The sequence below is a fragment of the Natator depressus genome, chromosome 7 (assembly GCF_965152275.1).
Source record: "Natator depressus isolate rNatDep1 chromosome 7, rNatDep2.hap1, whole genome shotgun sequence".
In the NCBI taxonomy this organism is placed as follows: Eukaryota; Metazoa; Chordata; order Testudines; family Cheloniidae; genus Natator; species Natator depressus.
Genome location: NC_134240.1, coordinates 122,639,992 through 122,652,168, shown reverse-complemented (window position 1 = coordinate 122,652,168; position 12,177 = coordinate 122,639,992). Strand labels below are relative to the sequence as shown.

At 60.1% G+C, this 12,177-nt stretch overlaps 1 protein-coding gene across 1 annotated transcript in view; it reads left to right on the top strand.

Moving 5' to 3' along the window:
• Positions 1–3,087: 3,087 nt before the first annotated feature.
• Positions 3,088–12,177, top strand: part of SLIT1 (slit guidance ligand 1) — a 148,500-nt gene continuing 139,410 nt past the window's right edge. Inside the window, exon 1 of the mRNA XM_074959506.1 lies at positions 3,088–3,148. The gene's annotated coding sequence lies outside the window, so the exon portion shown is untranslated. The remainder of the gene's footprint in view (positions 3,149–12,177) is intronic.

The window sequence follows — 12,177 nt, the reverse complement described above, 5'->3', positions numbered from 1 at the left end:
GCAACAGGGGATGGATCCCTTGATGATTCCCTGTTCTGTTCATTCCCTCTGGGGCACCTGGCAGTGGCCACTGTCAGAAGACAGGATCCTGGGCTCGATGGACCTTTGGCCTCACCCAGTAGGGCCGTTCTTATGACTCAGGATTATCGGCACTGGCACACTGGCATCGGCTGGATTTTGCCTCCTTTCTCGTGATGAACTGAGAGTTTTTTGTTTGTTGAAATCATTCCCCAGGTAACTGCATCAGGAAATACTGCCTAGATGGTGCTGCTGCATCGATTCGAAACTCAGACCCCGGACGCCAGTCCTGTGACACTGGTTCTGTTCCCTGATCGGATGTGACAGGCTTTTGGTTCAGTTCATGGAGGCCAGTGGCAAAGCTCAGATTCAGCCCTGAGTCTCCCCAAAGTTGGGGTGTTCAGATCTGGGGTTCCAGCGTGGGCCTAACATAATCCCCTCTGGGAGCTGCATCCCCCCGGCCTAATTTCTACGTCCAGACACTAGCCGGAGACCCGGGTTCGTTCCTGCTCCAGCCACAGCCTTCCTGTGTAGCCTTGGGGCGTGCCCAGAGCTAGCGGAGTGGGCGGAAAGGAACAGATAATTAGTGACTATCCTAATGCCAGTGTAGGCAGCCCTGGTACGCCCACCCCTGAACACGGCCCACAGCTCAGCTCGCCCCATCTCCAAAGGGTCGATTAGGACTGGGCAAGACGCAGAGAAAGGCAACAAAGATGATGAGGGGGATGGACCCGCTACTGTGCAAGGAGAGATTAAAAAGACTGGTACAGTTCAGCTGGGAAAAGAGACGACTAAGGAGGGGAGGGGGATATGTGGGGGGTCTATAAAACCACCTCAGCCTGGACCCGTCCACACAAAAGATCCACTTTCTGGACACCATGGTGCTAACAAGCAATGGTCACATAAACACCACCCTATACCGGAGACCTACTGACCGCTATTCCTACCTACATGCCTCCAGCTTTCACCCTGACCACACCACACGATCCATTGTCTACAGCCAAGCTCTAAGATACAACTGCATTTGCTCCAACCCCTCAGACAGAGACAAACACCTACAAGATTGCTATCAAGCATTCTTACAACTAGAATACCCACCTGGGGAAGTGAAGAAACAGATTGACAGAGTGAGAAGGGTACCCAGAAATCACCTATTACAGGACAGGCCCAACAAAGAAAATAACAGAACACCACTAGCCGTCACCTTCAGCCCCCAACTAAAACCTCTCCAGCGCATCATCAGGAATCTACAACCTATCCTGAAGGACGACCCATCACTCTCACAGATCTTGGGAGACAGGCCAGTCCTCGCTTACAGACTGCCCCCCAACCTGAAACAAGAACAGGAGGACTTGTGGCACCTTAGAGACTAACCAATTTATTTGAGCATAAGCTTTCATGAGCTACAGCTCACTTCATCGGATGAGCTGTAGCTCACGAAAGCTTATGCTCAAATAAATTGGTTAGTCTCTAAGGTGCCACAAGTCCTCCTTTTCTTTTTGCAAATACAGACTAACACGGCTGTTACTCTGAAACCAACCTGAAACAAATATTCACCAGCAACCACACACCAGAACCACTAACCCAGGAACCTATCCTTGCAACAAAGCCCGTTGCCAACTGTGTTCACATATCTATTCAGGGGACACCATCACAGGGCCTAATCACATCAGCCACACTATCAGAGGCTCATTCACCTGCACATCCACCAATGTGATCTATGCCATCATGTGCCAGCAATGCCCCTCTGCCATGTACATTGGTCAAACTGGACAGTCTCTACGTAAAAGAATAAATGGACACAAATCAGATGTCAAGGATTATAACATTCAAAAAAAAGTCGGAGAACACTTCAATCTCTCTGGTCACTCGATCTCTGACCTAAAAGTTGCAATTCTTCAACAAAAAAACTTCAGAAACAGACTCCAACGAGAGACTGCTGAATTGGAATTAATTTGCAAACTGGACACAATTAACTTAGGCTTGAATAGAGACTGGGAGTGGATGGGTCATTACACAAAGTAAAACTATTTCCCCATGTTTATTCCCCCCCCCCCCCGCCACTGTTCCTCACACGTTCTTGTCAACTGCTGGAAATGGCCCACCTTGATTATCACTACAAAAGGTCACCCTGACCCCACCACCCTGCTCTCCTGCTGGTAATAGCTCACCTTACCTGATCACTCTGGTTACAGTGTGTCTGGTAACACCCATTGTCTCATGTTCTCTGTGTATATAAATCTCCCCACTGTGTTTTTCACTCATGCTCAAATAAATTGGTTAGTCTCTAGGGTGCCACAAGTCCTCCTGTTCTTTTTGCGGGTGCAGACTAAAGGGGCTGCTGCTCTGAGACCTGAACAGGGGAGTGCTGTTTACCCCTTCCCATAACACAAGAACCAGGGTCACCCAACGACGTTGCCAGGCCGCGGGTTTAAGACAAACCAAAGGCAGCGTTCCCCCACACAAGGCGCAGTCAACCTGGGCAGCGCCACGCAAGGGGCCTGGCAGGCGGCTCAGGGCAGCGCTTCTGCTGTTCCCAGGCCATGACCCTCTGGCCCCCGCGCCCTGGCCCCCGCAGGGCCAGGCTCCGCCTGGGGCCCTTACACGGCCCAGACCCTGGACACCCCCGTGGGGGGCGGCGGCCAACCTGCCCCCTCCCCCCCTGCAGCCCCTCAGCCGCGTGCGACCCAGGCGGGGCCCGCGCCCCTCGGAGGCGCAGGGGGCAGCTCCCCGCCGCGCGCCCGCCTTTGTGTGCGGGCCGGGGCGGTGCGGGGCGGTGCGCCCCGCGCCGGGGGCCGCTCGGCGGGGCGCGGCGAGGGGCTGGCGCGGGGGCGGAGCCGGCCGGGCCGGGGGGCGCGGAGCTCGCGCGTTCCCCGCGCCCCGAGCCCGCCGCTCAGACGCCGCTGGCTGGGGAGGGCGCTGGGCGGCGGCGGCGCGGCTCCGAGCCCGGCATGGCTCCGCAGGGCAGGTGGCGGCGGGCCGGCGGCTGGCTGCTGGCCTGGGCGGCGGTGTGCGGGGTGCGGGCCGCCGGCTGCCCCGCGCTCTGCACCTGCAGCGGGACCAGCGTGGACTGCCACGGCACCGGGCTCGGGGGCGTCCCCAGAAACATCCCGCGCAACACGGAGCGCCTGTGAGTACGGACCCCCCCCCCCGCTCCCTGCCCCCGGGGCAGCCCCTGCGCCCCCCCTCCCGCGCCGCTCCCTGCCCCCGGGGCAGCCCCTGCCGCCCCCCCTCCCGCGCCGCTCCCTGCCCCCGGGGCAGCCCCTGCCGCCCCCCCTCCCGCGCCGCTCCCTGCCCCCGGGGCAGCCCCTGCCGCCCCCCCCTCCCGCGCCGCTCCCTGCCCCCGGGGCAGCCCCTGCCGCCCCCCCTCCCGCGCCGCTCCCTGCCCCCGGGGCAGCCCCTGCCGCCCCCCCTCCCGCGCCGCTCCCTGCCCCCGGGGCAGCCCCTGCCGCCCCCCCCCCCCCGCGCCGCTCCCTGCCCCCGGGGCAGCCCCTGCCGCCCCCCCCCCCGCGCCGCTCCCTGCCCCCGGGGCAGCCCCTGCCGCCCCCCCCCCCGCGCCGCTCCCTGCCCCCGGGGCAGCCCCTGCCGCCCCCCCCCCCGCGCCGCTCCCTGCCCCCGGGGCAGCCCCTGCCGCCCCCCCCCCCGCGCCGCTCCCTGCCCCCGGGGCAGCCCCTGCCGCCCCCCCCCCCGCGCCGCTCCCTGCCCCCGGGGCAGCCCCTGCCGCCCCCCCTCCCGCGCCGCTCCCTGCCCCCGGGGCAGCCCCTGCCGCCCCCCCCTCCCGCGCCGCTCCCTGCCCCCGGGGCAGCCCCTGCGCCCCCCCCTCCCGCGCCGCTCCCTGTCCCCGGGGCAGCCCCTGCCGCCCCCCCCTCCCGCGCCGCTCCCTGTCCCCGGGGCAGCCCCTGCCGCCCCCCGCGCTGCTCCCTGCCCCCGGGGCAACCCCTGTGCCCCCCCCCCGCGCTGCTCCCTGCCCCCGGGGCAGCCCCTGTGTCTGGGGTGCCTGCTTTTGTAGCGCCCCCCTTCCAGCCTGGCGTCACAGCTACTCACCCCCCCATGGGTGGGGTCGGGCCGGGGCCGGGGAAGGCGCCCTGCAGTGGGTTTGCAGGGACCCCCGCGGGGTGACAGTCCCGGCGCGGGGCGCACAAAAGGGGGCGGGGGAGCCAGACCGGGATTTTTGTCCTGAAGCTCCCGAGCCAGCCTCCAATTGTCTTTGTTACGGAGCTGGGGGCGGCGGCTGCGTCTGTGTCTCCGCGCGTGGGGCTGTGGGATGGCGTCGGAGCGGGACCCCGCCGCGCACACGCGTGGATCTCCGCGCTCTCCAGCCGCGCACACACGGGCGCCAGCCCCCGTCCCCCCGCTGTGTCATGCGGAGCCGGCCGGGGAGCTCTGGCTTTCGGGGCTCCCCCGGTGTCCGTCCCACGCTCCCTCCCCGCGCGTTCCCACGCCATTTGCGCCGCGGGGGCTGGCTGGGTAACGGGGTCCCGGGCTCCCCACAGACCCGCGGGCTCCGAGTAAACCTCCCTCCTATTAAACCCCCGCCGCCCAGCGCGGGGCGCAGTGTCCGCTCCGGGGGCGCACGGCCGAGCCAGCCCGTGCCCCTACGCTCGCTTCGCCGGGGACCCCCAGCCCAGGGGCGGGCGGCAGCGGGCTGGAAGGGCCCCGCGTGGGATATGGGACCCCTCGGGGACAGGCAGCCGGGCGCAGCAGCGGATGGGAACAACGAGGCAGCCCCAGGGCAGCGCCCTGCTCCGGGGGTCTCAGGGAGGGTTGAGCTGCGTCGGAGCGGGGCTGCCGGGGGCCCGGCTCAGCCCAGTTTGCAGCCCCCCAGTCTAGACGAGCCGGGGGACTGCCCGGCCTGTAACTGCAAATCCCGGGGCGAGGGCCCGGCCCCCTCCCGCCTGCAGTGCGCTCCCCGCCGGGAGCATCCCCGAGAGCCGGGCCGGGAGCGGAGCCGGGCTCCGCGGGGCAGGACGTGGGGCTCCGGTCCGGAGGGGGGCGAGCTTCAGCGAGCCAGCGTCGCCCTTTGTCCTCCGGGAGTTTCCCCGGCACCTCCGGTGGACGCCTCCCGGCGGTCCGCCCTGCCCGGGCCAGCCCCCGACCCCCGGGGGAAGCCCATGAGGGCCGCCCCCCCTTCTCCAGCGCAGTCCTGGGTTCTCCGGAGGGGTGTTCCTTGCGCGAGCACTGGCAGAGAAGGGGCAGGGCTGGATCTGCTGGGGGTTGTGAGCTGGGCTCTGCCTGCCCCTCAGTCTGCACCCCAGTCACCTGCTGTCCCTGCCCACCCCCCCCCCCAGCTCTGGGGTACCCCCCATCCTGACCTGCCTCCAGTGCGAATTCTGCCCCTGCAGCTCTGCTGGTCTGCTTTAGGGTCCAGCCCTGGGCCCCTACCCAGGATCTGAACCAGGGCGGGGGCTGGAGCATGAAGTCTCTGCTTGGCCAGTTATTACCATCCTAGACCTGGTGTGCCACAGTGTTTGGCTGGCAGCCTGCTCAGCTGCTCCCACTTAGCCAGGTGGCTGGGCAACCCCACCGGGAACCTAAGTCTGTTCCAGGCGGAGAGGAGGCCTCATCTGCATTGAACGCACTAGGGTAAGTCCTGCCCTGGGGTGAGCCAGTCCAGCTCTGCTGAGGATGACTCCGGCAAGCGTGGCAGGGAGATTTGTAAAGTGGGTGAAACATAAGAACGGCCAGACTGGGTCAGACCAATGGTCCATCGAGCCCAGTGTCCTGTCTTCCAACCCTGGCCAATGCCAGGTGCCCCAGAGGGAATGAACAGAACAGGGAATCATCAAGGGATCCATCCCCTCTCGCCCATTCCCAGCTTCTGGCAAACAGAGGCTAGGGACACCATCCCTGCCCATCCTCGCTAATAGCCTTTGATGGACCTATCCTCCAGGAACTGATCTAGCTCTTTTTTGAACCCTGTTATGGTCTTGGCCTTCACAACATCCTCTGGCAAAGAGCTCCCTAGGCTGACTGAGAGTGCATTGGGTGAGGAAACACTTCCTTGTGTTTGTTTTAAACCTGCTGCCTAGTAATGTCACTTGGTGACCCCTAGTTTGTGTGCATCAGCTCCGGGTGCCAGGCTCCCAGGAAATGGGTGTCTTGGGGCATCTCAATGTCTCCACAGCTCCTCTGGGCTTCCCCTCTGCTCCTTGGCCACCTGCGGCTGACCCAGCAGGAAGTGATGGGAGACATGGCTGCTTTAGTTAATCTTCTCTGCATGGCACAAGGCAGACACCACCCTGGCCTGTCAGCACTCAGTCTCCATGCACAGCCAGTCCTGCTGCACCAGCACAGAGTCTGGGCTGGGAGGGGAGGGGGTGCACGTCTCTGGCCCCAGAATTACAGCTTTGGCGTTAGATCCATATTACATGCCTAGCCTTGGGACTGTGATCCCGATACAGGGCTGGGCCATGGAGTCTGCAGGCTGTGGGAAAGAGCAGCTCTGGGACCTGGGAACTACCTCCACACCTCAGAATGGAATGATACCCCTGGAACCTAATGATGGCAGTGGCATAAGTGTCATGGTTGTTAACATTTTAGCAGGAATGTCTAGTTACTCTGGGATTGTGACTCTTTCAGGTGTGCATGGCCCCTGTGAGTCTTTGCTGGGGTGTGCGCTCTCCCTGTGACTCCCCACCTGTCTGGGGGCTCACCAGCTCAGGTGCAGAGCCAGCTCCCCAGATAGCTCGGGGGTGACTCTAGGGGAGACCCTTGGTTTCAGTGTGAGGAGGTGTGTGGGCAGGAGGGGCTGTTGGAGCCTTTCCCAAACTCTGGAGTGGGGTGGGTGACTGTCAGTGCCAGTGAGGGTTATCACAGGGCTGGCTCTGTCACTGGGTGCAGGGCTTTGTTGCTAACGGGCTTGGATCTGCGGCAGGAACAAAGGAAGGGCATGGGCTGTGTGCAGAGGAGCTTAGAGTGTGAATGGCTGCAGAGAGCTGCCCCAGCATGCCCTGGGTGTCTACAGGACCTTTTTCAAAAGGCTCCAGAGGTGATCCCAGCAATTACAGGCCAGTAAGTCTAACTTCAGTGCCAGGAAAACTGGTTGAAACTATAGTAAAGAACAAAATTGTCGGACACATAGATAGATGAACATAATTTGTTGGGGACGAGTCACCATGGTTCTTGTAAAGGGAAATCATGCCTCACCAATCTACTAGAATTCTTTGAGGGGGTCGACAAAGGTGATCCAGTGGATATAGTATACTTAGATTTTCAGAAAGCCTTTGACAAGTTCCCTCAGCAAAGGCTCTTAAGCAAAGTAAGCTGTCATGGGATGAGAGGGAAGATCCTCTCATGGATCGGTAACTGATTAAAAGATTGGAAACAGAGGGTAGGGATAAATGGTCAGTTTTCAGACTGGAGAGAGGTAAATAGTGGTGTCCCCCAGGGGTCTGTGCTGGGCCCAGTCCTATTTAACGTATTCATAAATGATCTGGTAAAAGGCGTAAACAGTGAGGTGGCAAAATTTTCAGATGATACAAAACTACTCAAGGTAATTAAGTCCCAGGCAGACTGCGAAGAGCTACAAAGGGATCTCACAAACCAGGGTGACTGGGCAACAAAATGACAGATGAAATTCAATGTTGATAAATGCAAAGTGATGCACATTGGAAAACATCATCCCGACTATACATACAATATGAAGAGGTCTAAATTAGCTGTTCCCACTCAAGAGAGAGATCTTGGAGTCACCGTGGAGAGTTCTCTGAAAACATCTGCTCAGTATGCAGCGGCCATCAAAAAAGCTAAGAGAATGACAGCTTTCAGAGTAACAGCCGTGTTAGTCTGTATTGTAAGGAGAGTGATCACTTTACATAAGCTATTACCAGCAGGAGAGTGGGGTGGGGGGAGAGAAAACCTTTTGTAGTGATAATCACCCATTTTTTTTCATGGTTTGTGTGTATAAAAACATCTTCTGTACTTTCCACAGTATGCATCCGATGAAGTGAGCTGTAGCTCACGAAAGCTCATGCTCAAATAAATTGGTTAGTCTCTAAGGTGCCACAAGTCCTCCTTTTCTTTAAGAGAATGGTAGGAACCCGTAGGAAAGAGAGAGATAATACGACAGAAATGCCACTGTAGAAATCCAGGGCATGCCCACACCGTGAACACTGCATTCAGTTCTGGAGGCCCCATCTCAATAAAGATATATTAGAAAAAGTACAAAGAAGGGCAACAAAAGTGATTAGGGGGATGGAACAGCTCAGGTATGAGGAGAGATTGAAAAGCCTGGGGCTTTTCAGCTTGGCAAAGAGACGACTACAGGGGATGTGATCGAGGTCAATAAAATCGTGACGGGGTGGAGACAGTGAACAGGGAAGTGTTATTTACTCCTTCACATAACAAATGAACCAGGGGTTGCCCGAATGAAATCAACAGGCAGCACGTTTAAAACAAACACAGGGAAGTGCTTCACACAACACACAGTCAACCTGTGGAACTCCTTGCCAGGGGTGTTGAAGGCCAAAAGTATAACAGGGTTCAAAAAAGAACTAGATAAGTTCCTGGAGGTCTGGTCCAGCAATGGCTATTAGCCAGGATGGTCAGGGATGCAACCCCATGCTCTGGGTGTCCCTAGCCTCTGTTTGCCAGAAGCTGGGAATGGTGACTGGGGATGGATCATGCGATGATTCCCTGGTCTGTTCATTCCCTCTGGGGCACCTGGCCCCATCTCGTCAGAAGACAGGACCCTGGGCTAGCTGGGCTCAGCGTGGCCGGCCTGATGAGGCTGCCACAGTCCCATGGAGCACTCTCTGTGAGAGACCCATGCTGGAACGGTGCCTCTCATTACCAGTCCTTCCCCAGACCAATTCATTTCCTGGGATTGAGCCTAATGAGGTCAGGGGCTTGTCAGGAATGGCAGCCAGCCTCCTGCGCCTGCCCCGGTGTGAGCGCAGCCCTTGGCCCTGCCAGCAGCACCTCAGGGCGCCCCTTTAATGGGATTTTCTCGTCTCCTGATGTAATGATCCTCGGAGCCGTGATGATTACACCGCGCGGTGACAGGGCTGCCACGAGCTGTGGACACAGGGAAGCTCTAATGACCGAACCACCCTTTACTAAGCCTTGGGGCGGGGAGCGCGGGGCTGGGTTTGCACAGACACTCTGGTCCGGCACAGCCCCAGGCTCGTCCCTCTGGGAGCTCAGCAGGACCCACAGCATCCGTTCTCTAGCCCCCCGCCCGTCTGTGCACTCGGAGCATGGGCAGCGGGTGATGCTGACAGCCCCGAGAGGCGCGCCCACTGGCATCTCTGGGAGCGGCCGGTCTCAGTGCCTCTCCCACTGCAGTCCCCCCGTCTGTTCAGGGGCGTAAGGCATTCTCCTACGCGGGGCTCTGACTCCTGAGCTGGAAACAGTCCTACGGGTGACGTTCCTCATTCAGCGCGTGGAGTGAATCCAGCTCAGCATCCCGCCTATGACTGCAGCCAGCACCCACCTCTGCAGAGAGCCCCTGTGGTCGGCAGCCCTGGCACTTAGATGGACTCCGGCGTCAAGAGCTTGGACTCTCTCCACTTCTGCCCCAGAGCCTGCCACGCGCAGTGTCTCGTACTGAGCTGTTGGCATGCTTGGAGCCCTGGGCTGAGCTGGGCTGAGAGCTCTCGTCTCTCTCAGGCGCCGCTTGTGGGTTTTCCCAGCCCCACGCCCTAGGCTTTGGGGCTCTGTGCAGCCGACTTCTCCCTCTGCTCTGTCACTCCTTGACACGGCAGCTCACAAGCTGTTTGGAGCCGGTAAACTCCATGGGGCAGCCTAGCCCAATGGGGCCCGATTCCTGACGCGCCTTGGACACATGGCATTTATACCTGGGAGCTGTATTAACAGTGGGACAGGCCTGCCCCCATTTTCTGCCCCCAGTGGGGTCCTTCTGTGAAGGGGTCTCCTGAACTCCCCCAGGAGCCGTGTGGGGAGGGGGCAGGGAGTGGGCATGCTGGGAGAATGCCAATTCTTCGCCAAAGTCCCCCACCTGGCCAGCTGCCCTCCCATCAGATGCATATGCTGTAGGGGTCTGATGGAGCCCTATAAATTTTCCAGCACACGGGGCCAAGAGAAATCAGGAGCCAGCCCTGTATCGAGTCCATGGGCCACATTAATTGCTGGGCTGAGTGTGTCAAAGCCCATTGGGCTCAATGGAGCTGCGCCTGCTTTTGCCAGCTGTGAATTTGGCCCTATGCACCTGCCACCTTCCTGTGGGCTGGGGGCACCTGCCGGCACTCCAAGGGGACCCCTGATGGCAGTTAATGTCGCAGCCGGCTGCTGTGGCTGAGTCTGGAGGGGTCTGCGGTGGGGCTCAGCTAGGCAGAGCCACTGGGGGCCCCAGCCCCTCTCACTGCCTGGTGCAGCTTGAGGAGAGTCCCTGGGGGTGCTCTGCTTGTCGGGTCTGGGAGTGGCGGGGGAAGTTGAGGCAGGGAGGCCCTGATGTGTGGGTCTGGGGGGGCACGCTCCCCGTCAGCACTCCACCCAGCGTGCTGCACCTTAGACTGGAGGGCTGCTTTCATTTGGCTCCTGCTTCCCATAATCAATGGAAACTTTGGGTTTAATTAGCAGGTAACGAACTAGGCCAGATTGCTCCACCCTTGCTCAAGGCAAATAGCCCTGTATCTCCCAGGTAGCCCTTCTCACCTCTCTCCCAGGAAGGCCCTTCAGCTATTTGCTTCCCTGCCGTCATGTCATCAGCCAGTCTGTGGCCTTCTGTCCTGGCATTTCATGGCCCATTGGTCCCTTTGTTCTGCTGGGGGAGCCCTTAGCCTCCCTTGGCTCTGGGATCTAATGCCGGAGCCGCCTCTCTGGACTGACCCTCAGCTGTAGGCAGGGGAGCCACGTGGGTTTTAGCCAGTGGAGATCTGGGCCGGTGACTTGCCTTTTCCCTAGCAGAGTTGTGAATTCTGCCGATCTTCTTTTCTTGGACTCCTGCCATCTGGTCCAGATCCAGCCGGGAGAGGAGCTGCAGCTGCGGGAGGGTGGAGAGCTGAGCCTCTCGTGAAAGCTCAGTGTATTTCTAAGCCCTGTGTGCGCCTCCTGGACACTGCTGTGTAGAGACGTGTGCGCCTAATAACGTTAATTGGGGCTCAGGGACAGGGCTGTTCGTTAAGCAGCACGGCTCTATTCGGTCTCCCTCGCCTTTGGGGGAAAGAAAGTTACTTTCCTGGGGCCTTTCTAGTGACTTTCCCAAGCGTCCCATGGGGCGGGGGCCAGGTTTTGCTCTGTGTTTGTGCAGCGTCTAGCGCAGCAGGGTCCTAGGCACGACCCTGATACAAATCACCATAAATACTGAGCTGAGTGGGGGCTGCGGATGGTCAGCACCGCGGAGAAACAGCCCGTGTATGTCCAACAGACCCCCCTTCGCCCAGCCCAGCCCAGGCTGGGCTGTTCCATTCCCTCGGACCAGCGCCTCCGGAGGGTGCGAAATCCTTCCCCTTTGCTGGTCAGTGTCACTCACCCCCTCGCGTCCGCAGCCCAGGAGCGTGTGCGGCTCTTGCAGATCGGCAGCCTTCACGGAGCAAGAAGGCCGGGCAGAAGAGGAACTTTGTCCTCGTGTTTATTTTTCCTTTGTGCAATGTTCACAGCGGCTCAGCTAAGGGCCTGGGAATCCCAGCCGTGGTTTTCTCACGCAGCCTGGCGTCAGTGGGGTCATGGCTTCGCCGTGTGCAAGGTGGGTTGTCACCTGTTCACGTTGCTCTTCTTTTACTGGGGGAAAGGAGAGACCTGGGTGCCCGAGGCCTGCGACGTGCAGGAGGTCAGACTCGGTGATCACAATGGTCCCTTCTGGCCGTAAAGTCTCTGAGTCTGTGAGCACCTAGAAAGGCCAGAATGGCGCAAGTTGGCTTTCCAACATCACGTTGCTCTCTCCAAAAGCAGGGCGGCCGCAAGCCGGGTACGCTGGCAGCACTGACTGGGGCTGTGCCGAGTAGGGCTCTAGGAGCTTGCCTAGACAGGATGGCAGAGTCCAGGCCGTCTCCGAGCCTCTTCCTCCTGCACCAGGACTGAAAGGTCAAGGGACCTCTGAATCAGCCCTCTGGGGACGAATCCGAGAGGCTCATATTGCGGAGGAAAGGATGCACCGGAATCGTGCATTGAGATTTGCAAGGCTGCCTCCTGGGCTCCTGCCCACGCCTTTGGCAGCGCTGCAGGACCGGCTGCAAGACGGCTTTGTCGAAGGGCCTGGCA